Raw genomic sequence first — 27,827 nt, forward strand, 5'->3', positions numbered from 1 at the left:
ACTTAACTTGTGGAAAAACAGACACACAGCTCAGCTGAAAAGTATCTTTTCTGCTTGGTTTCTGTATTCTGGCTAATATTACCTAAGATGGGGCCGAGCCAGTGCAATTAATCCTCAGACTTCCAGTGATTCCAGAGGTCAGGATCCCCTATTGTATCAATGGCTCTACTATGCTCCTTGGAATATATTCCCCTATGTTTGCTTTCCCTATGGCGACAGTACAGTGATCCAGGTGCACTAGAAACGTGGGAAAACTATTTTGAAATAAGGAGCTAGTTTGACTCTAACACATGTCTGAGTCAGCATGCTGCTTGCTTGTCTCAGCAGTGCCACTGATGTTCACTGGGACCTTGAGCAAGTCCATTTAGCTCTCTTCACTATTGTTTCTCCTTTACTGAAAATGGGGATAACTATTCTCCCCTGCTGCTGTTAGCTGTTATAGCAATACGTTATTTTTATATTTAAAATCTGCATCACTAAGAGCAGTGCCCAGAGACTCCTGCTGAGAGCAGAGTCCAGCTGTGCTAGGTGCTGTATCATGAACAGCGAGAGACAGCTCTTTAAAGGGGGTGGGTGGGTGGAGGAGGGGAATTTGGTTAAATGGAGAGAGGCCAAACAGCTTCTGGAAGTCATGGAGGATTGGTAATTTAATGGATTAGGAATAAAGGCAGGGAGAGATTAAGTGGAATCACGCCCCCAGAGATGCAGAAAGTCTGTGGCAGAACCAGGAATCAAACCAGAGCTGCTGATTCCTAGGTCAATGCCTTACCCACCAAACCATCATGCTCCTTTTCACAGTGATGAAATACAGGGAGGATTTCTGAAGTTTCTCGGTGATTTAGGACCACAAGTCTGCCTATGGACAGTCCAGCAGACTCAAACTCCAAAGTCATCTATGTGATTCTGAGAATCCCACGTGACAACATTCCAGTGTTCTTATATTTTAAACAGGCCACCTTACACTCAAGGGTGAAAGTTACATACGTTTCCTACAGCAGGAGTGGGGAACCTCTTTTTGGTTGGGCAGCCTCCTGCCCACTGAGAAACCTGTCAGGACCATATCAGTGAGAAACAAGAACCAGAAATCACGTCTCCCAGATCTGGTCCCTGACAGAAAAACATAAAAGACACTCCCCTTGTTCCCTGGCACACCAGCCCCGGAGCCTGGGGCAGGGAGGGCAGATTTTGTGGGCTTCCTACGTGCTGGGGTGGAGGACCCCAAAATGAAGGATTCAGTGTGGGAGAGGCTGCCAGGAAGTGGGCTTGGTGTGAGGTGTCTGGGGAGGAAGGGTGCTGGAGTGGTTGGGGGCTGAAGGGTGGTAGGTGCAGGAGCAGCTGGGGGGTGGGTGATCTGTGTGGGAACGGAGCGCAGGACTGAGCTAGGGATGGGGGAGTTTAAGCCAGGAGCAGGGTGGAGGTGTGGCGCTGAGTGGGAGGGGATGCAGGAGCGGTCTGGGGTGCGTGGTCTGGGTAAGTGGGTGGGGCTTACCTAGAGCAGCTCCCCACCACTGCTCAGATAGGCTGCACCCTTCACACCCCTTGTATATGGGCCTGGGAGGGCACACCCCCAGCCAGACCCTTTCACATGGCTGTTTGCTTCTTAGCAAGAGAGCCCACAGGAGAGCTCTGGGAGCAGCTATAGCCCAGCTCTGGATTAGGCCCCCTGGCTGTGGGCCCATATACATGGCATGTCCTGCATGGCCCCTAGCTATTGCTATTTATTAAGTATTCTCTTCATTGACCAGTTGCCTGTCACAACACATTGAATAAGTGAGCAGGTCAAAAGGACTCAGTGCAGCTTTATGTTGTAGGCAAACATATGGTAGAGCCACTTACTTGAGGACTTCCAAATGCTCTACAACAGTGAGCGCCATACGGCTCATTTAACATCTACCTGGGCCTGGGGGACCGAAAAGCAGCGGGTCCGAGGTGACATTTATGATTATGGGACTGCAAAGGGGAGAGAACTCTGCTTTACCTGTGTGATCCCTCGTATCTGCTGTTCAGGGGTAGCCACAAGGTAACTTCCTTCTGAGCAGCACATTTTTGCTAACAAGTCCTTGTGCTCCCCGTGTCTTAGCCGCTCTGCCACATGGGATGATGTGGAGGGTGGCTACCAGGAGGCTGGGGACAGGCTGACCACCTGCGCTGCTGTTGGGGGGTGGCTTTCTCAGATGTTGGCCAACAGATGACTGCTGGCTTGGTTCCAAAGAGCCCTCAGCTAAGTAGCCACAAATTGGGTTGAATGAATCAGGAGAAGAAGAGGCAAGAGTGGAATCAGAATACAGTGATTTTTTTTTTTTTAAATGCCTCATATCTCACAACGCCCCGTGCCCCCCCCCACCCCCCCGGGCTGGAACAAACTTGTGAAATCACCAGAAGAGCCACAGCCTATCGCCTCTTTTCCTGGTGAAACAACAAGAAGTCTTGTGGCACCTTATAGACTAACAGGTATTTGGGAGCATCAGCTTTCGTGGACAAAGACCCACTTCATCAGAAAAAAAAAAGAAAAAAAAAAAAACACTCATGCATCTCACGAAGCAGGCCTTTTCCCTGAAAGCTGATGTTCCAAACTATCTGTTAGCCTATAAGGTGCCACAAGACTTCTTATTGTTTTTGAACATACAGACTAACTCAACTACCTCTCTGATACTATTCCCGGTGAGTTCCGAGAGCTTGTACCTTGGTCTTATGAACCAATTATCTCAGCCTGTTACCAGGTAAGAAGGTATGCTTTCAGCTTGCCGAGCATCCGGGGTGGTAGGCTAGAGCTCTAACAGATATGCAAATGGATCGTCTGCACCTGAGTGAATCTAAATTTATCAGAAAACAACTTTATGATGCTTGTGTGTACAGATGCTGAAAGACGTTCCTTGCTTAGCACGCACACAATGCAGGGCACCTACTGTCAATTCTTCTTCAAAGGGAATCGCTAACTAAGCTTCCTGCTTGAATTCTTAATGTTTAGGGCATAATTTATTAATTTAATTTGACATTAGTTTTACTGCTAAACAGCCACATTAGGAAAGCTCCATCAAATACATTTAAACATTAACCTCTAAACATCTAATTGTGAAATATTTGAGATACCAAGCTGAGGTCTCTCTTTCCCCAAACATTGCAATCAGATATGCGGAGATGCTTCCTGCTACATGTAGTAACGCTGCTTTTCAGCCGAGACCCAGAATTGGTGGAGAGAGATGCAAAATAACAAAAGGTTTACTGAAACTGACTGACAAATGAATTTCGTTAGGTGTGAAATTGAACAGCTTTGTTATTAGTGTAGCTGTCTCAAGGATATTACAATTGTCTGCTCTTGTAACTTACCCTTTATCTGAGGATCTCAGTATTTCTCAAAGTTTATTAAGGCTCTGCTATGCTAGGGAAGGAAGGTATTTACCTGGTGGTGTGCAAACGGATACACAAAATGTCATGAACATTTGCAAACAAAAATATTGCTTTTTAATCCTAGGGTCAGTTGATGTTCCAGAAATTTGGCTTTGTACTCATCTTTGGCAAAATGGAGAGGATTTCTGTGTCAAAGCCCCATAAAACTTCAATTTTGTGCATGTATTTAACTGAAAATGTGTTTCCTCTTGAATTAAATCCTTGCTGATTTTTTTTTTTCCCTCAAGCGAAAGATCCTGACTGTGTTTTCTCTCCACCTTGGAACAGTTTACCAAATTTGCATTAGAATGTTTTAAAAACTGGGGTTCTAATTCACCATAGCCTTACTCCAACTTTACACCTCCATGGCATAAGACTGCATTGATGAGGTGGATGCCTGGATCACCACATTTCAAAGGTTTTTAATGGCATTGTGAAGGTTTCATGGTGCCCTATTGTTCGTCCCATTGTACAGATGGGTAAAGGGAGGCACAGCTATATGTGACTTGCTGAAGATAAATCAGTGAGTGGCAGGGAACAAAGCCTAGAAGCTGAGTCCCAATCCCTTATCCCCTGTTCTAACCAGTACGTGTGCTCTGCCATCACACTGGAAGCCTATTACATTTGAGAGGGACAAGATGGAGAGGGCAGCAGTGTCAGGGAACAGATTGGCAAAAATCTAAAGGGGTGTTTTGAATATGCACCAAGTGGATAAATAGCTGATGATGCAAAATATAGGAAAACATCCCCTCTCTGCCATCATTCATCCTCACAAGTCCTAGCTGAAGACAATCCCTGGCACGTTTTTCCCACAAGGAAAATTTTGCAGCCAGCCCATAGTTCTGTCAATTTGCATGCCACAGCCCTTCTGTCCTGCAAAAAGGTGCCCACCCTCTGTTCCTCCTCTATCCCAGAATTCCTCACTACACCCCCAGCCATAAAGGCATAGAACTCCTGCAGCAGCTGCAGCACCTAGCAATAGATTGTCAGTACACCCAGGCGCAATTGTGTTTAATTGGCCAAGCCTGCCAAAAGCTGGAAAACTAAAAACAGCCAACCTCCAGACCTAGCAAGGGACTAAACTATGAGCAACTAATGAAATCTGAAAAGCTGTGTCTTAAAAATCTAGGACAATGAGACAGTCTCTGATTCTTAAAGTGAGTTCTCAATTGGCTTCTACTGGCAGTTTTCTTAGCTTTTTTTGCAGGCTTCCACCTAACTTTAATTCCAGGCTCGAATGCCACAAATTTAATCCGTCTTTGCTTCCCCCTGTTCTGGGAACGTGAGACAATTCAAAGCACTTGCATTAGCAGTGTTATTAGGCCACTGTGATTCAGCAGCTGTGTTCATACCCTGCATTCACTGCTTATTACAAAGCAATAAAAAAAAGATTAAATGCTTATTGCTCAGTAGCAGCTTGCCAGGTAAAGTCCTGAATAATGTGTAAAAACAGCGTGATTGGAAAAAAGCACAAGATGTCTACATGTCACTTGACTCTGGAGAGGCTAATGACAGGAGGATAGCAGGTCTTCTGTGAACTGCTGCTTTTCATGTAAACCTTCGCAACTAGTTGGCTGCAAGGCGAGAGTACTGCTTATTTGATTGCAGAACTTGGTAAAGGTGGGATTGTTTGTGCAGAAAAGCCTTCCTGCCCCAAAAGCATGAGGATGTTTGAGAAAGAAGTGGCTGGTGCTGTCAGTTCAGTTCTGTTGGCATCTTCGCGGATGCCAGTATCCAAGCCTTGTAAATGTATCCACTTTGTAGCATGTTACATGCCCATGGAATTTGATTTGTTGATGGAAAGAAACCTCCAGGTCAATCCCTTAACAACTCCCCATGCATTATTTTTCATTCTCCAGAAAATAAGCATGCTTAACAGCCTATTAAATGTTCTGGTGGGTGTTTGTTAGAATTTTTTAACCTGGTGGCCAGAGGCATCCTGGGAAGATGCTGGATGTGAGGTCGTGAGATGGAAAAGATAGAAAGCAGCGTTCCCTGTAAGTTGTGTGCTAGTGTAGCCCCCCGCAAGAGAGAATCAAATACTGCCCAGCAGATGAGCAGAGTACCCACAATCTGGTTTAAGAGTCATTCAGCTCACCCACCTCTGAAGCAGGGATCAGAACTATGTTTCTGCCCTTGTGTAAGAGGCACTGAGGTGGCTTCTCGGATTTTCCTCCTGATCAGGATGAATTCATTTAACGATAACTATTTTTAAAGCAGGTGGAATGTTGACCTGCCACATCCAAAAGAAGCTTGTAAGAACCATGCTCTCCGTTACATGTGTGTTCCTTTCCTCGCTATGGAAAGTGGCCAAAATGTCTCTCGGAAATAAGACTGGTGAGGAATTTAGCCCCTTTTGTAGTAGGAAATACATTACCCCTCTTATCCCAATTGTCTCTGAAAATCCTCACGTTTTAAAAGTATTCACTAAATATTTTGGACAAATAATTTTCAGACTGTGGGTGGTTCATGTAACTAGGGTTCTGTGTTTTGTTCCAAAACACACTTTACTATTTCTGCTCCTTGAATGGATAACAGAAACATTTTATCGGAGGGGTAGCCATATTAGTCTGGATCTGTAACAGCAACGAAGGGTCCTGTGGCACCTTATAGACTAAGAGAAAAGTGCCACAGGACCCTTCATTGCAGAAACATTTTAATGAAGAATAAATAATAATGAGTAGTGTGGCACTATTTCCCATATTCTTCTGCTGTAGCCCATAAACACAGCAAATGGGTTACAGAAACCAGCAAGATCTTTAATAGTTGTAATGTTTGTTACACTCCATGATGCAAAAATATTTCCATAAATATGTTGAACCTCACTGAACACTTTTAATTCAGGTACGTACTCAGATGCGTGCTTAAGCCCATCCCTATTAAGGAAAGCATTTAAGCATGTGCTGAACTTTGTCCTTTTGAACTTATGTGCTTTTCAGAATTAAGTGCCCTCTCACAGTATCAGTCACACAGATTGCAGCCAGCTCTCAGCCTGGCACTTATTATTTATGAAAATATTCTTAAATTAGGCTTTTTGCCTGTTTGACCAGCTCTAATCATAAGCAGCACACATTGCCTGCCGTCTTCATCATTCAGCTGGCTAGGAAATAAAAGATAATTACAGCACGTTTGGTTTGTAATTCTCTAGTTCTCTCTTGGAGTTTGTTTCTCATGCTAATGAATGTGACTCCATTATGCCATTTACTGTGCTAGGAGTCAGGTTGAGGAAAATTTTTAATCAGAGACTATTTTGGTTTGTATGAGAAATAACACCGTTGTGCCATTAATGAGGATGTGAGAGTGGAAAAATCCCCTGGCTGAAAATAATGGGCTAGGTAATTTGGCAGAATAAAAAGCTCCAGAAAGAGTCTCTATTCTTCAGCAGCACAGCATGTTCTTGTTTATTAAGGGGATATTTGTAGAGTTCCCTCACTTCCAAACACAGATGTCTATTAAAGAGACTTAAATGTTACTAGATGACATTAATTTTATCTCATCCTGATTTACTGTCACTTGCTGAATGTAGAACAGAACTTGTACATAGCTGTGACTGTTCCTAAACTTAATACTAATGCTAATAGTAATGCTAAGCTTTTTAAATTCACTTCAATGCAAGCAAAATATTTCTGCTGTTACAGCTGAGTGGTAGCAACTTGCATGAACCTGGAGGGAGAAACACAGATTGCCAGACAGAAGAGTTTGGAAGAGAGCCCAGGAAGGCAATCTAGGTCTACATGGCTAGAATCTTGCTAGCTGTGATTGCAGCACCTCTGTATACAGTGTTGTAATAAAGAACCTGTTTCGGTTGAGGGCATGTCTTCACTACGCAGAAGACTGACCCAGTCAATTTCATGCTTCTAGGAAGGAAATCAAATGATTTGGGGTGGGCGGTCAACCCCCATACTCCTCAATCGTGTAAGGAGTAAGGGAGGTTGATGGGAAATTTTCTCTCATCAACCTCCGTCTACGCGGATGGCCAGATACGTCAATTGCCGATAAGTCGATTCCAGCTGCACAATTCCAGTAACTCAAATCATGCATTTATAATTCACTTCAATGTCTAGTGTAGACCTGGCCTGGGCTATCACCCCGTACATGAAACACCACGGACTAGCACAGCCCAGTCATCCACGGGGTCACGAACTGTTCTGCGGCTTGCAGGTAACGATGCTCGGTGGACAAGAGTCTTTCTATGAGATGGAAACTTTGCTCTGCTGGGTGTAGCACACAGGCCAACATACCAGGATCTTGCAATTTACTGTACATGGTGTCTTCCACCTCAAAACTATTTATCAATAGCTCACTGTGTGGTGAAATCTCTCAAGTGGCCATCCACAGGGCTTCTCTGGTATGGAGGGCTCTCCTAAGAACAGGGGAGCAGGCAATGAGGGTCCTTAAGGTGGTGTCTTAAGACGTGGTTGCCCAGCCAGAAGTCTCTTCTGTACACAGCACATAAGAATTCCTTTGCTCACCACTGAAATGAAACCACCTCTGAGTGAGACACAGGGACTGATTCAACAGCACTCAGTGGTGCAGAGCTAGACATTTGGGTGGGAAGGGGGCCAGGATGGCATGCCCCTGCTAAGGAAATTACACCTGGCCTACACTAACGAATAGCTCAAGGGATCAGATTGGCCCTCAGCTTATACCACTGACAGTTCTTACGGACCATGCCAGGGCTGTCCATAGACTTTTTAGTGCCCTAAGCAGCCCCCAGCAAGGGAGGGGAGTGGCTGTTCTGCTTGGTGTGGTGGGCTGTGCTCAGGAGCTGTGGGGGCAGGTGCAGGCCAGGGACGCAGCAGGGGTCAATGCCAGCACCCTCTCCCCTGTCCTGTGGGCCAAGTCGCTCAAGGGAAGGGGTGAAATGGGCAGGATCAGGGGGGTGTCCTGCGTGCAGCAACCCCCATTGGGGATGGCCCTGCTGGGCACAACCTGCAGAGGGGCCAGCCAGGGGGTGGGATTGGCTGCCAGAGCTAGCACCACCCCGGACACAGCACGCAGTTGCCTTGGGCACAACAGAATTTGGGCAGTTTTGTGCCCTACATGGCTTTGCACTTTGCCTAGTGGAGGAGAGGGCCCTGGGCCTTGCAGCCTATCTCAGGGGTTAGGTGGGGGGCACACAGGGAGTTGCATGCATTCCCCACCTTCTGCAAGCCCCACTCACCGCTTCCAGTGAGTGCCGGTGCAGCCCCACCCCTCTCCCAGGGCGGCGCGGCGTGGCGTGGCGTGGCGCTAGAGGAAGCTGGGAAGCTCGTGTTACTCTAGGGCCGTACCACGCCGGGGAGGGGTGGGACCTCCCTGCACTCACCAGCTGCAGTGTAGCATTTCTGGAGGAGGAGAAGCAGGGGCAAGTGGCAGGTTCACCTCCTTCACCAGTCACTGCTGTCCCATGCTGAAAGGTGAGGTGAAACCTTCAGCCACCAGTGTCAGCCCAAGTGTCCACACCACAAAATTCAGTACCACCCCTGGCCGTAGCCCTGCGTGCACCTTCCTCAAGGCGAGAGGCCAGTGATTTTCCTGGTCCATGGAGAATGAGAAGCATCTTGCGCCACTGACGCACATGCTTCTTGTGCTCTTCCAGGGCCTCTTTAGCAGGACGATAGGACAGGGGGTCCCCCCTGGGCCACATCTGGTCTGTGGATGAGCAGAGGACTTTGGCTATCAGGGCTGGTCATTCAACAGCACCAGGCACAGAGAAATAAAATTAACTGCAAAAACCCCTCAGAACCTTTGTTTTCTGACACAGACCAAACTGGGCATTGTGTCACTTTTTTTAAATTAAATCTATTTGTCCCAGATCTCTAAGTGGCCCCCTCAAGGATTGCACTTGCAACGCTGGGTTTAGCAGGCCAATGCCCAAACCACTGAGCTATAGTTTTGACCAATTACTCTTAATAGAAGCTTCTCTGCTACATTGTGAAACCCAGCTGTGAAACCCCTGAAGTCTGTTAACTCTCAACCTGTAAGGCACATCTTTAAATTGCTGGGTAACAACTGGAAACCTCATTGTCAGAAGCTATTGCAGCTTAACCTCTCCTAGTTGAAGGCTTGCTGCCAGGAGCCAAGAAAAAGCACAGGCTTGAATGAGTCTTGCCTTTGTAAGCTTCAAGGGCTCCATTTTTCTGTCCTAGTGGTTTTCTGTCCATAAATGCCTTTCTTTTGTGCCTTTCTAGCCATCACGATTTTCCTGGGTTCTGCCGCTTCAGAAAAAGATGCAGCTGGACATAGATGCTGGAACTGAGAGTACTGGTGGCTGCTGCACTGCTGGCTTGAAGTGGTGCTCGTTATATATAGGGTTTACACTTTGGTTCAATGGCTCTTGGCACCCCCACTGTAAAAATTCTTCCAGGACCCCAGCCTCTGGCGAGCCACTTGCCAGCAGAGAAGGGTTTCCTATGGAGTGTTCTGTGCCATGAGCCTGACAGCAATTCCACCTAATTTCCTAATTGGTCGAGCTAGCACATCAGCTATTCCCCTTTGGGCCACCATCCCAAGTAACTGTCCCTCCGAGGCCCTCCCTTGCAGCACTTTGAGAAAGGGGTTCTTCAGGCTAGCCAGGCAGGGACAGTTCTTTGATTTTTCTTCCTGTATGTTCAATACCTACCCCAGTGACTGTTACTGCTGCTTGCTGAATCCTAGCTCAATTAGTCCAAGTTTTTGCAATATTCTCCCAATGTTTTCAAAGACTTTTGTCCCCAAGAGGCTGATAATGTGATTGCAGATTTACTAGTATTTCCTCCCTTCACAGGCAAAGCAAATAGTCTTTGTTTTATGCTTCTTCATTAGCATGATGGAAATGATCTGTCAACAGATTTGAGGCTTGATCCAACCACCTTTAAAGTGATTGGGGAGCCTGACTGTTTAAGCTAGGGATATTGGCCCTAACTGCAAGAGTGACTTGTTAGACCAACGCCTTCCCTAAAGCCAACCCACTGAGGTCAGTGACGTGACGACAGTAGGAAGGGTCTTGATGTCTGGGCATTCCAGAGACAAAGTCTGGGCTTGTGGTTAAAGTGTTAAACTAGGACTCCAGTGAGTGAGGTTTCATTTCTGATGCTGGCTCATGTGACCTTGGGAGAATAAATTAAATCTCTCTTTGTTTCCACTCTCCTTCTGTACAGCGCAAACACTTTCCCTCCCCTTTGGCCCGTCGCGCGCTGTACGCTCCGGAGGTGATCCCAGTAATTATAGACCAGTAAGCCTAACGTCAGTACTAGGCAAATTGCTTCCACTATTATGCTGCAGAGAAATTAAAATTATGTAAAACACACAACTCTCTCTTACTATGTACCTGTACGGCATGCGGCACAAAGGGGACCTGAGCCAGACCTCGGCTGGAGCCCCAACATGCCACTGTAATAATAGTAACAGTATGTCTGGAAATACATTTCTCTCTGAAACATACTTCAGATGTGCCCATGGCCATTCGGTGTGGAAAAAGGAGTTGTGCCCTTTCAAACATTGACCATTGCCAAAACTTCTCAGCTAGTGTGAGCCGCTGTAGCACCAACAGGGGGGCAACAGTCACCAAGGGCTTCAAGGCAAGGCGTGAGGGGGCCGACTCCACGCCTCTGTAAGAGGCGGAGCCTCACGAGGCGGGAGTGGGACCAGGGCAGTTAGCCCTTAAAGCCACCCAAAGCACGGTGCTGGCCTCCCCCGGCCCTCAGAAGCCACGCAGAACAGTGGAGTGTTGCTCCCGTGGTGTTTCAGAGGGGACCATAGCAGCGCCAGGAGCTCTGGGCCCCTTTGAAATGCTGGGGTCTTATGAAGTTGTCCCACTTCCACCCCCAACCTCCATTGACGGGCCTGATCACCAGTGGTTGTGTGCTGGTTTATGCTAGCTTGAGATCTGGCCTATCAGCTTCAGTGGAGCTACTGATTTACATCTGCGGGAGGACCTGGCTGTCTATTTAGAATACACCGTCATATAAGCAAAGTGGTCTAGATATTCAACTTTAAAGAACCAGCGATATTAATATCTGAGCCCTGCTAAGCCCTGGCTTCCTTACTCTAAAAGAGGGAAAAATTTTCTGTGAGTTTCTTTAGCTGTGTAACCTTTTCAGGGTATTCTGAAAGCAATTCTTAACTCACTTATACATAAATTGTGAGTCTAAAGGTTAACAATTCCTTAGTAGTGCTGAAGGGAAATCAAAGCTTTAAAAGGCCATTGTAAAAGAGAGATTTTTAAAGACAACAAGGAGCTGCTATTGTAATAATCCTTGCACAGCTGGAAACAGAACTTTGGTCCCCTACTGTATATATATGTTTCCTCCATTGCATGACCACACTCATTTGTTATTGTTCTAGTTACTGCGCAGGATGATTGCTTCTGCAAGAGGGGACTCCAATAGCTTTTGTTTTCAGAATAAAGAGGATTGAAATACATATTCTAAAAACCCCACACAAACGCATGAGCTTTACAAATAAGAGGAAAAAAGTGTTTATGTTTTTGCCCACTAGCCATGCTGAGTACCATCTGGGCAACATGGACCATTGGTTGGACCCAATCTAGCCAGTCTTATGTTCTTAAGATGAGTTTATCTGCACGTTCCAGATCAGACAACATTTACAACAACTGGTACAATTTAATTTTGGGTCTGGCTGGAAACAGAGTGGGGATCTGTTTTCCATGTGCTACTTTGGCAGAAAATTAAAATACAGTCATACCCCGAGATACACCCATTTGGGTTACGAGAATTCGACTTTACAAAGAGTTTCATTTATTACCCCTACTTCGGCTTATGAGGCATTTCTTCGCATTTACGAGGACTGATTTGGATTTCGCGTGCCTCAGCGGGACGCAGACGCCCTGCAGTGGGAGAAAGGCCAAGGCTCCAGGCAATGGCTGCCCACAGCTGCATCCCACCTGGCGCATCTCTCTGCAGCGCCTGGTGGTGGTTTCCCAGAGCCCCCCTCCCAGGAGCTCTTCAATTTCCGTTCCCCTCACAGCCCTGTCTCTGCACCTGGGACAGTCCCCGAAAGCAGGTAAACAGCCATATTATAGAGTAATTAATGAAGGGAAAATGCCTTCTTAGGTTGTGTTATGATAACTAATGTTAACTATTGAAGTAATTGTGTTCATTTTAATGGGATTTGGTGTTGTTTTAGCATAAATGGGTGTAAATTTTGGGGCTCAGAAACACATAAATTTTTTTCATATTGAAATTAATGGTAATTACATTTTCGACCTATGAGAATTCACCCTAAGAGGGGTTTTTCAGAAACGAATTACGCTCGTAAGGTGGGGGAAGACTGTAAAATTGCTTATATTGGTGGAGTTCATTGAGATGACAGTATGGGCGGTCAGAATTATTGGTGAGCTATGATGATGTGTTCCTTTAAACCTCAAATTTGAATCTCACCCAGATGGGTATGAATGATTTGTGTAACGGGGGGACAGTTAGGTGATATAAGAGCAGCCTGAACAGTTGGGCTATGACTACACTAGAAGCATCTGGCAAAAGTCTATTGACATCGTGCAGCTGTACATTAAAGTGGATCAAAAGAACAATCTGCTCTGTCAACAGAGCGGCTGGACTGCCTGGTCACTCTTGACAAAACAGCCAGTTGGAAGGACAGCAGACAGGGCTGCCCAGTGTCCTGGAGGCCCCGTCTGTTGACAGAAGCCCCCCAGAGCATCCACACAGCTTTTTTTGTTGACAGAATCTGTCAATAAAGGCGCTCTTCCTCATCTGGGAGAGGCAGAAGGCTGTCAGTGAAAGTGCTGAGTTTTGTTGACAAACTGTTGACAAAATGCATTCTGTGTGTGTGGATATGCAGCGAGTTTGTTGACAAAGCTCCAGTGTAGTCATAGTGTCAGAGTCCAATTCCTTCTTGGAGGTATCCTACAATCAAAACTACAATTCATAACTGGCCAGGGAGTGGAGAAGCTATGAATACTTAGACAGTGGAGATTTAGAGCAACTGTCCTCTTACTACTTGAGGACAAATAGAGATGGATCTGAATGGAACCAGAGAGATGATCTTTTCCATTCTCAGTTTTCTAGGGTCTCAGGTTATGTCTTGAGTTGGAGACAAAATTAAACACAGAAGTGGCCTGATTCCAGATCTGGTTTGGATGCAGGTGGCCCATGATGGCAGAAGTTGTCTAAAATCATTTGATTAGGAGGAAAAAAACAAACAAGGCCCTGACATATTGTAACATGAATCTCAGCCCTGAATCTTCCTATAAACTGACCCCCAGCCTCAGCCTGATCCAAACTGCAACATGACCTCATCTGCCTACCCCTAGTTATAACAACTTACAGAATCATAGAACACTAGGACTGGAAGGGACCTTGAGAGGCCATCGAGTCCAGCCCCCTGCCCCAAGGGCAGGACCAAATACTGTCTAAGCCATCCCTGACAGACATCTATCTAACCTGTTCTTAAATATCTCCAGAGATGGAGATTCCACAACCTCCCTTGGCAATTTATTCCACTGTTTGACCACCCTGACAGTTAGGAACATTTTCCTAATGTCCAACCTAAACCTCCCTTGCTGCAGTTTAAGTCTATTGCCTCTTGTTCTATCCTCAGAGGCCAAAAAGAGCAAGTTTTCTCCCTCCTCCTTATGACACCCTTTTAGATACCTGAAAACCACTATCACATCTCCCCTCAATATTCTCTTGTCCAAACTAAACAAGCCCAGTTCTTTCAGCCTTTCTTCATAGGTCACATTCTCTAGACCTTTAATCATTCTTGCAACTCTTTTCTGGACCCTCTCTAGTTTCTCCACATCTTTCTTGAACTGCAGGGCCCAGAACTGGACACAATACTCCAGCTGAGGCCTAACCACTGCAGAGTAGAGCGGGAGAATGACTTCTCGTGTCTTGTTCACAACACACCTGTTAATGCATCCCAGAATCATGTTTGCTTTTTTTGCAACAGCATCACACTGTTGACTCATATTTAGCTTGTGGTGCACTATAACCACTAGATCCCTTTCTGCTGTAGTTAGTCCTAGACAGTCTCTCCCCATTCTCTATGTGTGCAACTGATTGTTCCTTCCCAAGTGGAGCACTTTGCATTTGTCCTTATTAAACTTCATCCTGTTTACCTCAGACCATTTCTCCAATTTATCCAGATCATTTTGAATTATGAACCTGTCCTCCAAAGCAGCTGCAGCCCCTCCCAGCTTGGTATCATCTGCAAACTTAGTAAGCGTACTTTCTATGCCAATACCTAAATCATTGATGAAGATATTGAACAGAACTGGTCCTAACACAGACCCCTGTGGAACCCCACTTGTTATACTTTTCCAGCAGGATTGAGAACCATTAAGAACTACTCTCTGGGTATGGTTGTCCAGCCAGTTATGCACCCACCTTATAGTAGCCCCATCTAAATCGTATTTGCCTAGTTTTTTTATAAAAACATCATGCGAGACCGTATCAAATGCTTTACTAAAGTCTAAGTATACCACATCTACTGCTTCTCCCCTATCCACAAGGCTCATTCTCCTATCAAAGAAAGCTATCAGATTGGTTTGACATGATTTGTTCTTTATAAATCCATGCTGGCTGTTCCCTATCACCTTACCACCTTCCAAGTGCTTGCAGATGATTTCTTTAATTACCTGCTCCATTATCTTTCCTGGCACTGAAGTTAAGCTGACTGGCCTGTGAAATAGCTTGTCTGAAAGGAATGCAGTGAAATAGCTTGTCTGAAAGGAATATGTGTCTCCAGAACCTTACAAAGGCTCCTCTTTGTAATCTGATGTATATCTGAAATGCTCAGCCATGATGCAAACCAGCGGCTGGCTGCCTGTTTAATTACTCTACGGTATGATAGTGGAAGGACCTAGTTCTCATGCCTGTGGAAAGATATCTCCCATTGCCAGCTCTTCTCTAATGTCCTGACTTTACTGAGAACATAAGAACAACCATATTGGTCTGGCAAGCCCAGTATCCTGTCTTCTGACAGTGGTCAATACCAGGTGCTGCCGAGAGAAGGAACAGAACAGGTAAGCGTTGAGTGACCCATCCCTTGTGGCCCATTCCCAGCCTCTGACAAGCAGGCTAGGGACACCAGCCCTGCCCATCCTAGCTAACAGCCATTGATGGACCTGTCCTCCATAAATTTATCTAGTTCTTTTTGAACCCTGTTAAAGTCCTGGCCTTCACAACGTCCTCGGGCAAGGAGTTCCACAGACTGACTTTGCATTTCATTAAGAAATACTTTGTTATGTTTGTTCAAACCTGCTGACTATTAAGAAGTCAGGTTACTGGACATGGTCTTCCCAGGGACAGGGTTTCTGTGAAATGCATCTAACACCTTAATTTGTAATTCTATAGACTAGAATTTCATATACTCTCGCATTTGTTTCTTGGAGGGAGAATAATGGATTAGATGAGGACAAGGACAGCAGCAAACATGAGTTTGTCTTCTGAGAACTCTAAAAGCTTGCTTACGCTTGCAGGTTTTTTCAGAAAAAAAAAACAAAAAAAACCTTTATTCCAAGAAAAAAAAATGAAAAAAGTGAAGTGTTCACACTGCCATGCATGAAAAGTTGAGCTGAGAGGGTTTTTTCCTTGAAATAATAACTCCAGTTCTGTGAATGAATTTCATCAACCCCCCGCTTTCCAGGTCAAAAAGGAATGTGTGTGAACAAAGCACAGCTATTGTCAGTTTATGTGAACACTCCTTTTGCAGTGCTGTGGCTGTGAACAGTGGCTGTAAATGTGAACACCCCCTTTTGCAATGCTGTGGCTGTTTGAACACATTTTTTTGACTTTACCTTAGGACGTTGAAAAATATACCATCCAAAAAAAACCCACGCAGCGTAGACACAGCCCTGGTGTAGACATGGCTTTGCGGGAATATCAGTATCTGGATCTTTAGAAGTTCCTGAAACTTGTCCCAATGGTGGTTGTGCCAACCCCAATGTCTTGGATTAATTTCCACCCATTTAAATTCCCTCCGTGGTTTCATTTGGATATCCCTCACTGCTGCACAGTATTTTCATGCCATTTGCTGTGAAACAGCTACTGTACTTCAGCCTGAGTGAATCATATAAAAAACATAATAATTGTAATTAACATCTTTATACTATCCCGGTTTTCCCAATTATGTCAAACAACGTATGCAAGGAACTGCTCTTCAGACAGAAGGGTAGTCACCTGTAGGGTGTAATCCCTGTGCTGTCTAACAGCAAAGCAGAACAGCACAGGGCAGGCAATGAAGAAGAACATCAAGGTATCATTACAACATCACTGAATTTAGGTGAGCATTTAGGTTAGCTCATTAGTTGATTACATCAGTCGTTAGCATTTTTAATTTACAGACAGCAGATGTATGAAATGTTTGCTGTGAAACCACAACCGGCCGGCTTGGTGCAGTGTTTCAGTACCATCTTTAGCTTTGTATCGTACACCCGAAAGATTTGCTGATGTTCACGAACCTTTCAAGCGTGTCTGATGCTGAATTTCATCAAGATCAGAGCAGGGAAGTGAGTGGGGGCAGAAGAGAAATTCTTAATTTTGCTGCCAAGACCTAAGTACGTGTGATGGAGTTCTGGCTTTAAGATTTTAGAGTTGTTTGAACCACAGGTTGTCAGTGTGTGCATGCCAGAGAGAGAGAGCACCAGCACAAACTCTGTTATTGGAGCTGTACCAAAATCTCTTCCACAAGATTAATGACTAGGAAGGATCCAAACCAAAGTGAAAGCAAGTCCCTGCCTAGGGAAGCTTGCAGTCTGAGCAGAGCATGGGAGGATGAGTGGCACAGAGGATCAAAGCAAAGTGTTCAGGGTGTAATCAGACCTTGGCTTTTTAGTTCCATTTTTAACCCACAACCTCAGCAAGAGGACATAGAGACAGTGGTGGAGAGAGAGCAGTAACGTGAAAACAAGTTCTTCAGACCATAGCCAGACATGGTGGGAAGAAGTGGGTCTGTCCCACGAAAGCTCACCTAATAAACTATTTTGCTAGTCTTTAAAGTGCTACTTGACTGCTTTTTGTTTTGATAGTGTATAGACTAGCACGGCTTCCTCTCTGTTGCTGAAAACAAGTGTGTTGTTTCTATGCATTCTTTATCTGCGCGTGGATCAGCTCCCAAAGAAACCATTCACAGGAATGCCTGTGAGTGAAACCCCAGAGCTTTCCCTGGCTCAGATTTTAGACGTGCTTTCTACTTGTCGCTTCCCTGTGACGGGACACTTACAGTTAGGAAAATAAATTCAGACAGTGGAGGGCGCCATGGTCCTGTTGTCATTTGTAACCAGTCATCTTCTACACCCGGCCCTGCAAACCAGAGATGCTTTCAGTTGAGGAATAAGAAGAAGACCTTTCCTTTTTCTCGGTGTGCGGCTTGTTCCCTGTGAAAGGGAGACCTGCTAGGGGGAATCTCTAAATCCCAGAAGCCGTCACCCCAGTAGGGCCATTGGGACCATTCTGTAATGTGCATGTGATACTTCATTGGTGCCTGGGGGCTCCATTTGCTCACAGAGGCCTCTCGTAGAGCATGGAGGGTGAATTGGTCCCACAAGCTGACTCCTACTTTTTCTCCTGGAGCAGTGTTTCCTAAGTGGCATTCTGCCGCAGGAAGCTGGGAGTTCTGCAAAATGAAAATAGGGGTTTTGCGAGAAAATTCCATTACAATAGCTGACTCCTCTGTGGATCCGTGCCCTGCTGCCACTGAAATAGTAGAACTACATTTAATTGGTTTAATGGCTGGCAGGTGGCAGGAGGGACCTGGCTGTTAAACCAACTGAAATTAGTTCTGTTATTTCTGCAGTGGCAGGGCAGGGAGCTGCAGAGAGCCCTTCACTCACCCCGCTACCTGAGTGGCCACATCCTGCCAGTGGGTGTGGATTGCCTCACCCCCGCCAGCAGAACACCTCCACACCAGCCTTCCTTCCGCTGGGTGCATGGGCTCCCCTCTTAGGCTCGCCAGCCAGCACCACGGATGGGTTAGTCCTGGGGGAGCTGGTTTGGGACTGAGACAGGTTAATCCTGGGCATGGGGGAGGAGGGTTGGGGGTGAGAATGGTTAAGCCTGGGGCTGGGGCTGGGTTTGTGGGATGGGGGTATAGCTTGAGGATGGGGGGCGGATTTGTGGGCTGAGGCTGAGGCAGGTAAACCCTGGAGATGGGGGGTGGGTTTGGGGGCTGATGGGGTAGAACCTGGGAATGGGGCTCTGCAAAATACTTTCAAGTTTAAAAGGGCTCCATGGCCAAATAAAACTGGGAAGTGCTGTCCTATGGGGATGCGTCCAGCCTAAGGTAAGGGTTGTGGGCGCCACCGGAAGGCACAAGACCCCACAACTCCCATTTGGGCAATACGACACCCTGAGAGAATAGGGAGATTTTCCCAGGTTGTGGTTATTATCATGCTTGTGTTTAATTACCTGGGCCCAAAAGTTTGCAATGGAAGTCTGCAAATATGTAGTAATTATAACTTAAAGGTGCACGGCTTCTTAGTGTGCCTGTGATCCATCAGGTGTGTTTATACTACACAGGCATTTGCACGTTTGCCATTTATTAATGCATGAGCTGCTGGGAGTGGAGATGAGGGTAGGATGGAGTGGTTCGGGACAGTCCTGTCTTTATGGGATGGGGGCCACAGTGGTGGGAGAAGCAGTGACATTTCAGTGGGGTTGTTTATCTGCTGCTGCTGCAGCTGCAGAAGATGTGATACGCTCTAGAGCCAGGACAACGAGAAGTCCTGTGACACCTTACAGGCTAACAGAGTTATTGGCATAGAAGCTTTCATGGGCAAAGACCCACTTCGTCAGATGCATTTTGCCCATGAAAGCTTATGCTCCAATAAATGTGTTAGTCTGTAAGGAGCCACAGGACTTCTCGTTGTTCCTGCCGATACAGACTAACACGGCGACCCCTGGGACACTTGTCTAGAGCAGGGTTAGGCTATAATTTTTGATGGGAGGGGCCACTCCAAGAGTTTGGTAAGTGGTCAAGGACAGCACTTCTCTGTGGAGGGGTGCAGGGTCTGGGCTGGAGGCTGGGTGTAGGAGGGAGCTCAGGGTAGTGTACTAGAGTGCAGGATAGGATGTGGAGTCTGTGAGGGAGTTTGGGTGAATGAGGGGATTGTGACCTGGGCTAAGGTATTCTAGTGCAGGGCCTGGGGGGAGGGAGGACTTGGGTGCAGGGGAGGGTGTTGGGAACGTGCGGGAGTTGGGGTGCAGGAGAGGAGTGTCAGAGGCAGGCTTTGTGGAGGTGCTCACAAAAGCAGCTCCTGGCCAGCAGGACTCTCAGGCAGACTTCCCTGCCAGCAGCAGCCCCAGCCCACTCGCTGTTCCCTGGGACTCCTTGCACTGGAGGCAGAGGCTTCCCACGCTGCTCCAGCCCCCAGCAAAGCCTCTCATCTCACATTGGTTGGCAAGCAGCCAATGGAAGCTGCACTTCCTCGCCCCTGGCAAAAATCTCTCCACTCCCGTTGGCTGGTTTCTGGCTAAAAGGAAGGGAGAGCTTTTGCTGGGGGAAGGGGTAGCACATGACTCTCTCCCCCCTCCACAGTGCAGAGAGCTATGGGGAGCAGCCAGCTGCTTTGAGTGGCACTGCTCCCTGCTGCAGGGGTGGGCCACAGGCTGGATTAAAAGGCTTTGGGGCAGGGCGGGGGAGCGGGATATGGCCTGTGGCCCTTATTTCTCCTGCCCCTTCTCTAGAGGAACTTCTGGGGTCTGTGTTATACAGTAGATCAGACAAGACAACACCATGGTCCCTCGTGGTCTTGGAACCCCCAAAATGGCAAAAGCAAGTAATAAGTTGTCTTTTTTGTTATCCTGACTTTTCCTTCGAGCCACAGCTCTGTGAGAAGAGTCACCAGGCCTCTGGCTTCTCTTCTGCCTCCCCCATGCTGCTGCTGAGCCCTCCAGCCCTTGCTCCACAGCCTCTGAGCAGGCCGTCCACCCTTTGTCCCCTTGAAGTGCTCTTTTGTCTCTTGCGTACACCTCCACCCCTCGACACACATGCAGCAGGGGCTGCTGGAGCAATGCTGGGCAGAGCTGCCAAGCCTTCCCTGTGTGCATTTGTTTTATTTTAAGGCAGTTTAAGAGATTCCTGTGTGGGAGGCTTTTATTTAATTTAATTTAATTTATTTCAACAAGATACTTAAAATTTCCCTCTTGCAAATAATTCCAGCCTGACACCTGCAGCTCTGTCACTTGGGATGACTGAAGGGGATGTATGACCCAGGAAGGGACTACGGCTGAAGGGACAGAGAACAAATTTTCCCCCATTCCAATATCCCTGCAAGGCCAGCAGGAGAAGCCCAGTCCCCTCCTGGCTGCTGAACAGCTGGAGCATCTGGAAGAGGAAATACTCTCCCTCTCGTTTGTAATATCAGGAAAGAAAGAATCCCCTCCTCCCTCTCTTGCAGGTCCACCTCTAGGAGCAGAATCTCCCTTCTTTCCCCTTTGCCCCTTCCCTGCCACTTTGCTAGAGTGACCACATTGTCCTATGGCAAATATGGAACACCATCCTTTGGGGATGGGGGGCTGCTGCCCCATGTCCAGGCTCCTCGGCGACAGGGGCTGCTGCCCCATGTCGGGGCTCCTCGGTGATGGGGGCTCCTGCCCCATGGTGAGGCACTGGGAATGAGGGCTCAGCAGCCTCCCAAAGAGGGGGAGCGGAGGATGGGGACTTGACAACCTCATGGCGGTGCGGGGAGGGCGGGGAAGGAGGTGTTGAGAAAAAGGGCTTTACAGCCTCCCAGCGGGGGTGGGGGACAGGGAATGTGGCAGCTGCCCCACGGAAGGAGTCCCTGGCAGCCGTGGCTGCTGTGCCGGGGGGACGGGGCAGCCACCCTGCAGAGGGGCCGCTGCCCTGACGCACTGGGAACAGGAGACCCCTGAAATGAAGGGCAATTTGTCCCCTTCCTGAAAGAAGTCGGGACTCCTGTGAGGCGGCCCAGGTAAGGGACGGCCCCATCGACGGACTCCTGACTCTTGCGGCGCTGCACAGCTGGAAGGGAGCAAAGCCCGGCCGCAGCCCGCCCCTTCCCCGGCCCATCTGGCGGGGCGGAGCCCAGCCCCGGGGCGCCGCGGGGCCGCAGGTTGCGCAAGTCACACCCCCAACTGCCGGGAAAACTCCGCCCGCCCCGCCGAGGGGAAGGAGGAAATCCTCTTCATTTGCATAGGAGTACGTCACTGGGGGAGGCCGGGCCAATCAGCTCCGCGGGGGCGGAGTGTGGGCGGGGCCAGGGAACGGGGGGTCGGAGCCTTAAGGGAAAGGGAAGAAGCGGCGGCGCTCGGAGTGAGCGGGACCCTGCGGCGGCCCCGGCCAGGTGAGTGGATGAGTGAGCGGGGCGGGGATCGGGGACTTGGGGGGCGCCGGCCCCGGGCAGACGCGGGGTCCTGCCACTCCAGATGCGGAGGCGCAGCAGCAGCTGTGGGTCCGCGGCTCCGGATCGACTGGCCCGTGCTCCGCGGGGCAGGGGCTGCGGGCTGGTTCCCCTGCCCCCCCCCGGGGCTGGCTTCGGGGGGGCCCCGCCCCGCTGCCGCCGAGGGTGCAGGCGGCGAGGGCGTTGGGACCCTTCTCGCCCCGGGCTGGTCGCTCCCGTGTAAACGCCTCTCACCGCTGCCCCAGGCACTCGCGGTGCGGCGCTGCAGACAGGCAGGCCGGTCCGGCGGGGGTCCCCACTAATTCCTGGCAGGAAACTTTGCAAACAGCGGGGCGGGGGTCGGTGTTTTGTTACTATATCCTGCACCGTCGCTTTTTCTCCGTGTTCTCGCTCTGCCTCCTCCTCCGCACGTCTCCTGCCTCAGTTTCCCTGCCCATAAGATGGGGACATTAATTCCAGCTAGTGAAAAAAGGCGCAGGGAAACTCACAAAGGCAGGCTAATTTGCTCACACACACAAAACTCCAGTGATCTGCAAATCTTCACCCACTCTAGTATATGAATCAGGAGGGATCAGAAAGGTTGGGAAAGCTTACATGATTCGTTTGAATGGCCTTCAATGAAAGACATTAGTAGTCTGCACTGTTGTAAGAGGGAGAGCAGGACAAATAATGAGCTTTGTAGTTTAATTATTTTGGCTACATTTACAGGCACCAGCTTTGCAGCTCCCCAAGATTCCTGAGACGAGTCGTAATTGGGTGGCAATGAAGATGCACTAACTGTGGCCCCAGGTGTAACTTTCATTTCCGTCTGCATTTCATGCAGAAGAGCCTTTAACAGCTGCACTCTGCTGCTGTAAGTGGGGAGAAGAGGGTGGGGGTGGCTCATACTGAAGACCCAACAGGGAAATAGACTGAAAAAGACAGCTCAGAGCATTCAGCGCTCCCTCGTCTTTGGCAGTACAGAGCACGGTCTGAAACCGATTAGCTGCTGCCCATAGTGGGACTGTTCCCACCATGTGTGTTTGCAGGCAGTTGGTCTCCACAAGTGCCAAGCATTATATGGCAGGTTTTAGAGAGAAAATGATGAAGTTGGGCTGGTTTGATTGGAGCTGGGAGCAAGGCAGACCATGGGGACTAGGTCTTGTAGGCCCTGCAGTTCTGTGACTGATGTCTGTTTCATTTTTATTTGTTTTCCACATGGCTTGATTAACAAACACCATCAGGGACTGTCTCTCTTAATGAGTATGTAGAGTGTCTAGAAAAATGGAACCTTTGTGGGCCTGTAGGTGCTATTGTAACAGAAAACGTGCGTGCGTGCGCACGCGCACACACACACAGAGTGTGTTGCTGGGAACTCTTTTGTGGTTCAGCCAGTGATGGTGCACTGGCAACAGGTTTCAAATGTCCTTTACTATTTTATAGAATAGGCTTTATTTTCATTTGTTTTGTTTTATTTTATTTTATTTATTCATTTATTTCTGCATTTTAGAGATTGCACCACTCACCTGATCAGAGGTAATTAAAGCAGTTAGTTTTCCTGGCAGTCTGTTTTTAACTGCTACCTTTTTTTTTATGGTCCCCAGCTCGTCCCTGAGCTGAACTTGCTCAACTTAGATTTATACATGCAGAGGGCTTTTGGCCTGAGGTCCAATATCATTTATTAGCTGTACTATAGGCCTTAGAAAGAGCCATATATGACAGGCTGTTCTGGGCAGCTCCAGAGTATGTGTGTATTGTAAGGTGCCTAGCAGACAACATGTTTAGCATGTGTGTGGAGGGAGCTGGGATACAGGGCATCACCTTGTCCAACCAGCTGTGTGACTGTGTTGTAGAGTGCTGTCTGGGGAGGTAAGGCCCCCTGCTTTGCTGTTCTCCGTAGCGTATGTAGCTCTCGTGAGCAGTGAAAGAGGACAGCTGGCTGAGTGCTAGGTTGCTTGTGTGGAAATAGCCATGGCGAAGTACCTGTAGGAGCACCTGCTCCATGGATGGAATCATGCAGTTGTCCAGCACCTGATGTCTGTTTTCATGCCCCACATGGCTCAGTGGCTTTGCACTGGCATAACAAGGGAGAGCGTCTGAGTACAGGGCCGGGGGGGGCAGTAGGTAGAGAAGTGGAGTGAGAGTGGCACTCAAGGGGCTAGGCAAGATGTGCAGAACATGTTTTTTGGGGCAGAAACAAGGTGCTGGGGGAGTATGGGGGGAATGATAGGCCTTGGAGACTAGGGCAAACTGGTGAAGGGACTTGGGGACCATTAGTGTAAAGGTTTGACTTGGAGGAGCATGTGTTGCTGGGTAGCTGGGGTGTGTAAGGATGTGGGGCTGGGGGGCTCTAGGCTCAAAGGTGGCTGAGGTGTGGAGGTGGGTAGGGATGGGGGTGGATGTAGATGAATGGAGAACAAAGATGTGAGGGGAATCAAGCAGAGCTGGCTAAGGTTGCAGAGGGGCAATAGGCTGCTTAGAGGGAGTCTGAGGATGAAGGGGGAACTTTAAGCTCCAGAAGAGACACTGAGGCTGAGGAGTGGCCAGGCACACTGTCAGCCGTGGGAGTTGCTGGGCTGGGGGTTGGCTCTGAAGTGCACACACTGGAAGGTGGGGAGGTGAGAGGAGATTTTGTCCGAGCTGTGCACCTCAGGACCTGACCTTCTGAGGGCCTCCTGCTGGGAGCCATGCAGGCATTTCCTGCTGAAGTCTGTAGGAGGTGCAAGTGCTGCCTGCTGGTCCCTCCCCGTTCCTGTCATCCCCTTGAGATTTAGTTCTGTCTTCCTTTGACAAGCAGAAGACACCCGTCTGTCAAACACGTGGGCATTGGAACAGGATTCTAGGGTGGGCACAGGCAGACATTGCTGTAGAACGTGTAACACTGCGCTGCTGGCGACGGGTAAGAAAGAAAGAACCCAGCTTGTCTCCTAGTGCCCAGGCTGAGTTTTCGGCACTGGTTATTAGAGGGGCTACAGCTGATATGTGCATGTGTGTAAAATTTGCCAGCCATGCTGCTCTGGTCTTTCTTTGAATCTCACAGGCAAGATGAACGGAAGTGCTTTGGAAAATAAAAGCGCGTGTGACTAAAAGTACCAATGGCTTCTTGTCCACAGTGAGCTGGGACACTCGCAGTGTTGAAGAGCTGCATTCTGAACCTCCCTGGGGTGTCTTTCTCCCAGCACAGCTGGTGGTCTTCACCGGCACTGAAAGCAGAGCAGAGGACTGCACCCCTGTACTATCCTGCTTAGGGAGCAGAATTGGTGGCTTGGTAGCTCCCTGTAGCTCGCGGCTGGTGTTCTTTCCAGCAGTGCTGTCTCTACAAGCTAGATCAGATGCCACAGCCTCAGGAGAGCATACAGAGTTGTCATATTTGCCAAATGTAAACTGACTTTTCTCTTCCTGCCAGTTCTGGGCCACTATGGAATTTGGAAATTACTTGGAGGCAGAGTTCACGTCAGTCCTTTTCTAGTTGTGGAGCTGTCGGGCCTGTAACCCCACAACTGACTTGGCTACAAGCTGCCATCACTGCAGCTAGATTGACAGCAAATGCCCTCTGAATCTGAGTTTGGATTTGGTATTTTTTCTAAAACGTAACCCTAATCCAAATCTTTTCTGAAAAAGGAGGCCCATAATATTGCAGCATTCACAGTGGGGACAAAACTTGAAACTGGGGCACCATGGAATTAATTACAGGTGGGTTTTGTTATGTGACTGAGAGAAGGGATGAAGTACAGCAAAGCTAATGAATTCAGGTTTAATAGTAACAGGGAGGTAGCCATGTTAGTCTGTACTCCAACAAAACAAAGCAGCAGAAATGTAGCACTTGAAAGACTAACAAAATGATGTATTCGTTGATGAAATTTCATGGGACAGACCCACTTGATCAGATCAATTTCATTTCCAATACAGACTGATATTTACAAGTGCAGAGGACCAGAAAAAAAAATGGCAAGAAAAACTGACAAATCAAATAGGATTGAGGGAAGGGGCTGAGGGGTGGGAGTATGTTAATTGTCCTGTCTGAGATAATTACGAGCATCAAAGGAAGGGAAACAGTCCTTGTAATGCATAAGGTGAAAGATGTCTCTGTTCATACCGTGTGTTAATGTGTTGGATTTGAATATGCACTAACTCATAAATCTCTCACTCTAATCTGTTGTTAAATTCTTTTCATTTCAGGACACACATTCTCAGGTCTTTAACAGAATGGCCCGCTCCATTGAATTGTTCACTGACTGGCTTATGCGTGATGAGTTTCTTGATGTCTGTTCTGTGTCCATTTATCCTTTGGCGAAGGTTTTGCCCAGTCTGTCCAATGTACATAGTGGTAGGGCATTGTTGGCACGTAATAGCATATATAATGTTGCTAGCAGTGCATGAGAATGTGCCTTTGATCTTGTAACTAACATGGTTAGGTCAAATGAAGGTATCCCCAGAATAAATATGTGAACAAATTTGGCAGTGGGGCTTGTTCCCAGGAAAAGTTCCAGGATTAATATTACTGCGGTGTAGCCTGTGATTGCTGGTGAGAATCTCTTAGGTTAGGAGATTGCCTATAGGAAAGGACAGGCCTGTCACCTAGAGACTTCTGGAGTGTAGCATCCTGATCCAGAATAGGTTGTAGATTTTTAATGATACACTGCAGGGGTTTGAGTTGGGGTCTATAGGTGACGACAAGTGGTGTTTTGTTGTTGATTGTCTTGGGCCTGTCTTGAAGTAGCTGGTTTCTGGGTATTTGTCTGTCCCTGTCACTTTGTTTTTTTCACTTCTCCCAGTGGGTAATTCAGTTTTATAAATGTTTGGTAGAGGTCTTGTAGTTTTCGGCCTTTGTCAGTACAGTCAGAGCAGATGCAATTGTATCTAGGGGCTTGACTGTAAACCATGGATCATGTGGTGTGAGCTGGATGGAAGCTGGAGGCATGTAGGTAAGTGTAGCAGTCAGTGGGTTTCCGGTAGAGGGTGGTGTTGTGGCCATCAGTGATTTGTACTGTGGTATCCAGGAAATGTATTTGTCATGTGGAATAGTCAAGGTTTAGTAATGGAAGGTGTTGTCAGGACTGCAAGGACAGCTTATTAAAACAGAAAGGTTTAATCCATTACTGACTCTTTAATTTAGATGCAGAATGCTTTTTTGTGGTTTGGTAGATTCCTTGTATTAGACAAATCAAAAAGCAAGACACACATTTTTTTTCGTAGGCCTCATTTCTGCCTACATTTATGCCTGTGAGTAACCTTACGTGCATGAATAGTTCCATGATATGCAATGGAGCCATCCTTGTCCATAATTTACTCAGATGCTTAAGTGACAGCAGGAGGGTGGCCTTCATGCTTAGCGCTAATTGGAAGTCACATTATTATTAATTATTGCTATGAGTTGTTTTACATTAAGGGCCCTATTCGTGACTCAGGGCCTTGTTGTGCAAAGTGTTGTACAAACAGAATAAAGACAGTACCGCACCAAATAGCTTACAGTCTAAGGCAAGGGTTGGCAACCAAAATAGCAAGAGAAGACATTTTTTAAATTCAGTAATAAGCTCAATAATTCAGGAGCCGCAATGCACATGAATGCAAAATGATCCTTAATAATAAATAATGTTAAACTATACGTTTTGTAACCCCCATTTTAAGAACAGCTCGCACACAATGGTTTGTAATGTGATATGTGTTTAAAGTACGATGATCACCATTTATTGAAAATAATCAGGAGGGTTTTTTTGTTTTTGTTTTTTTTTTTAACTTTGCAATTATAGCGTCGGGAGCCACAAAGAAGTCCTTAAAGAGCTGCATGTCTCTTGCCTTTGAGCAGGGATCTAGAACCGGTGGCTCTGGAGCCACAACAGATGGCAAATCCCCGTAGGAGTGTATCAGGAGACAAGATTGGTCAGCCTGATGCACGTAACCTTGTACAGTCTTCCCCCGCCTTATGAGGGTAATTTGTTCCTGAAAAGTGCCTCTTAGGGCGAATTCTCGTAAGTTGAATATGTAATTACCATTAATTTCAATGGGAAAAAATTTTATGCATTCCTGAGCCCCAAAATGTACACCCATTTATGCTAAAACAACACCAAATCCCATTAAATCTGGTGCAAGGGGGCGGGCAGGGCAGAGCAGGGCACAGGGAGGCAGCCCGGCCTGAGCCCAGCTTAGGTTAAGTGGGGAG

General features: G+C 47.5%; 1 protein-coding gene across 2 annotated transcripts in view; it reads left to right on the forward strand.

Annotated features, from left to right (window-relative positions):
- Positions 1-21,611: 21,611 nt before the first annotated feature.
- Positions 21,612-27,827, forward strand: part of IL1RAP (interleukin 1 receptor accessory protein) — a 59,559-nt gene continuing 53,343 nt past the window's right edge. Inside the window, exon 1 of one of the 2 annotated variants that reach the window (XM_075004214.1) lies at positions 21,612-21,631. The gene's annotated coding sequence lies outside the window, so the exon portion shown is untranslated. Of the gene's footprint in view, positions 21,632-22,451; positions 22,542-27,827 lie in introns of those variants that run through there. The other variant, XM_075004215.1, reaches the window with a different exon arrangement.

Source organism: Carettochelys insculpta, chromosome 10, assembly GCF_033958435.1.
Source record: "Carettochelys insculpta isolate YL-2023 chromosome 10, ASM3395843v1, whole genome shotgun sequence".
Classification (NCBI taxonomy): Eukaryota; Metazoa; Chordata; order Testudines; family Carettochelyidae; genus Carettochelys; species Carettochelys insculpta.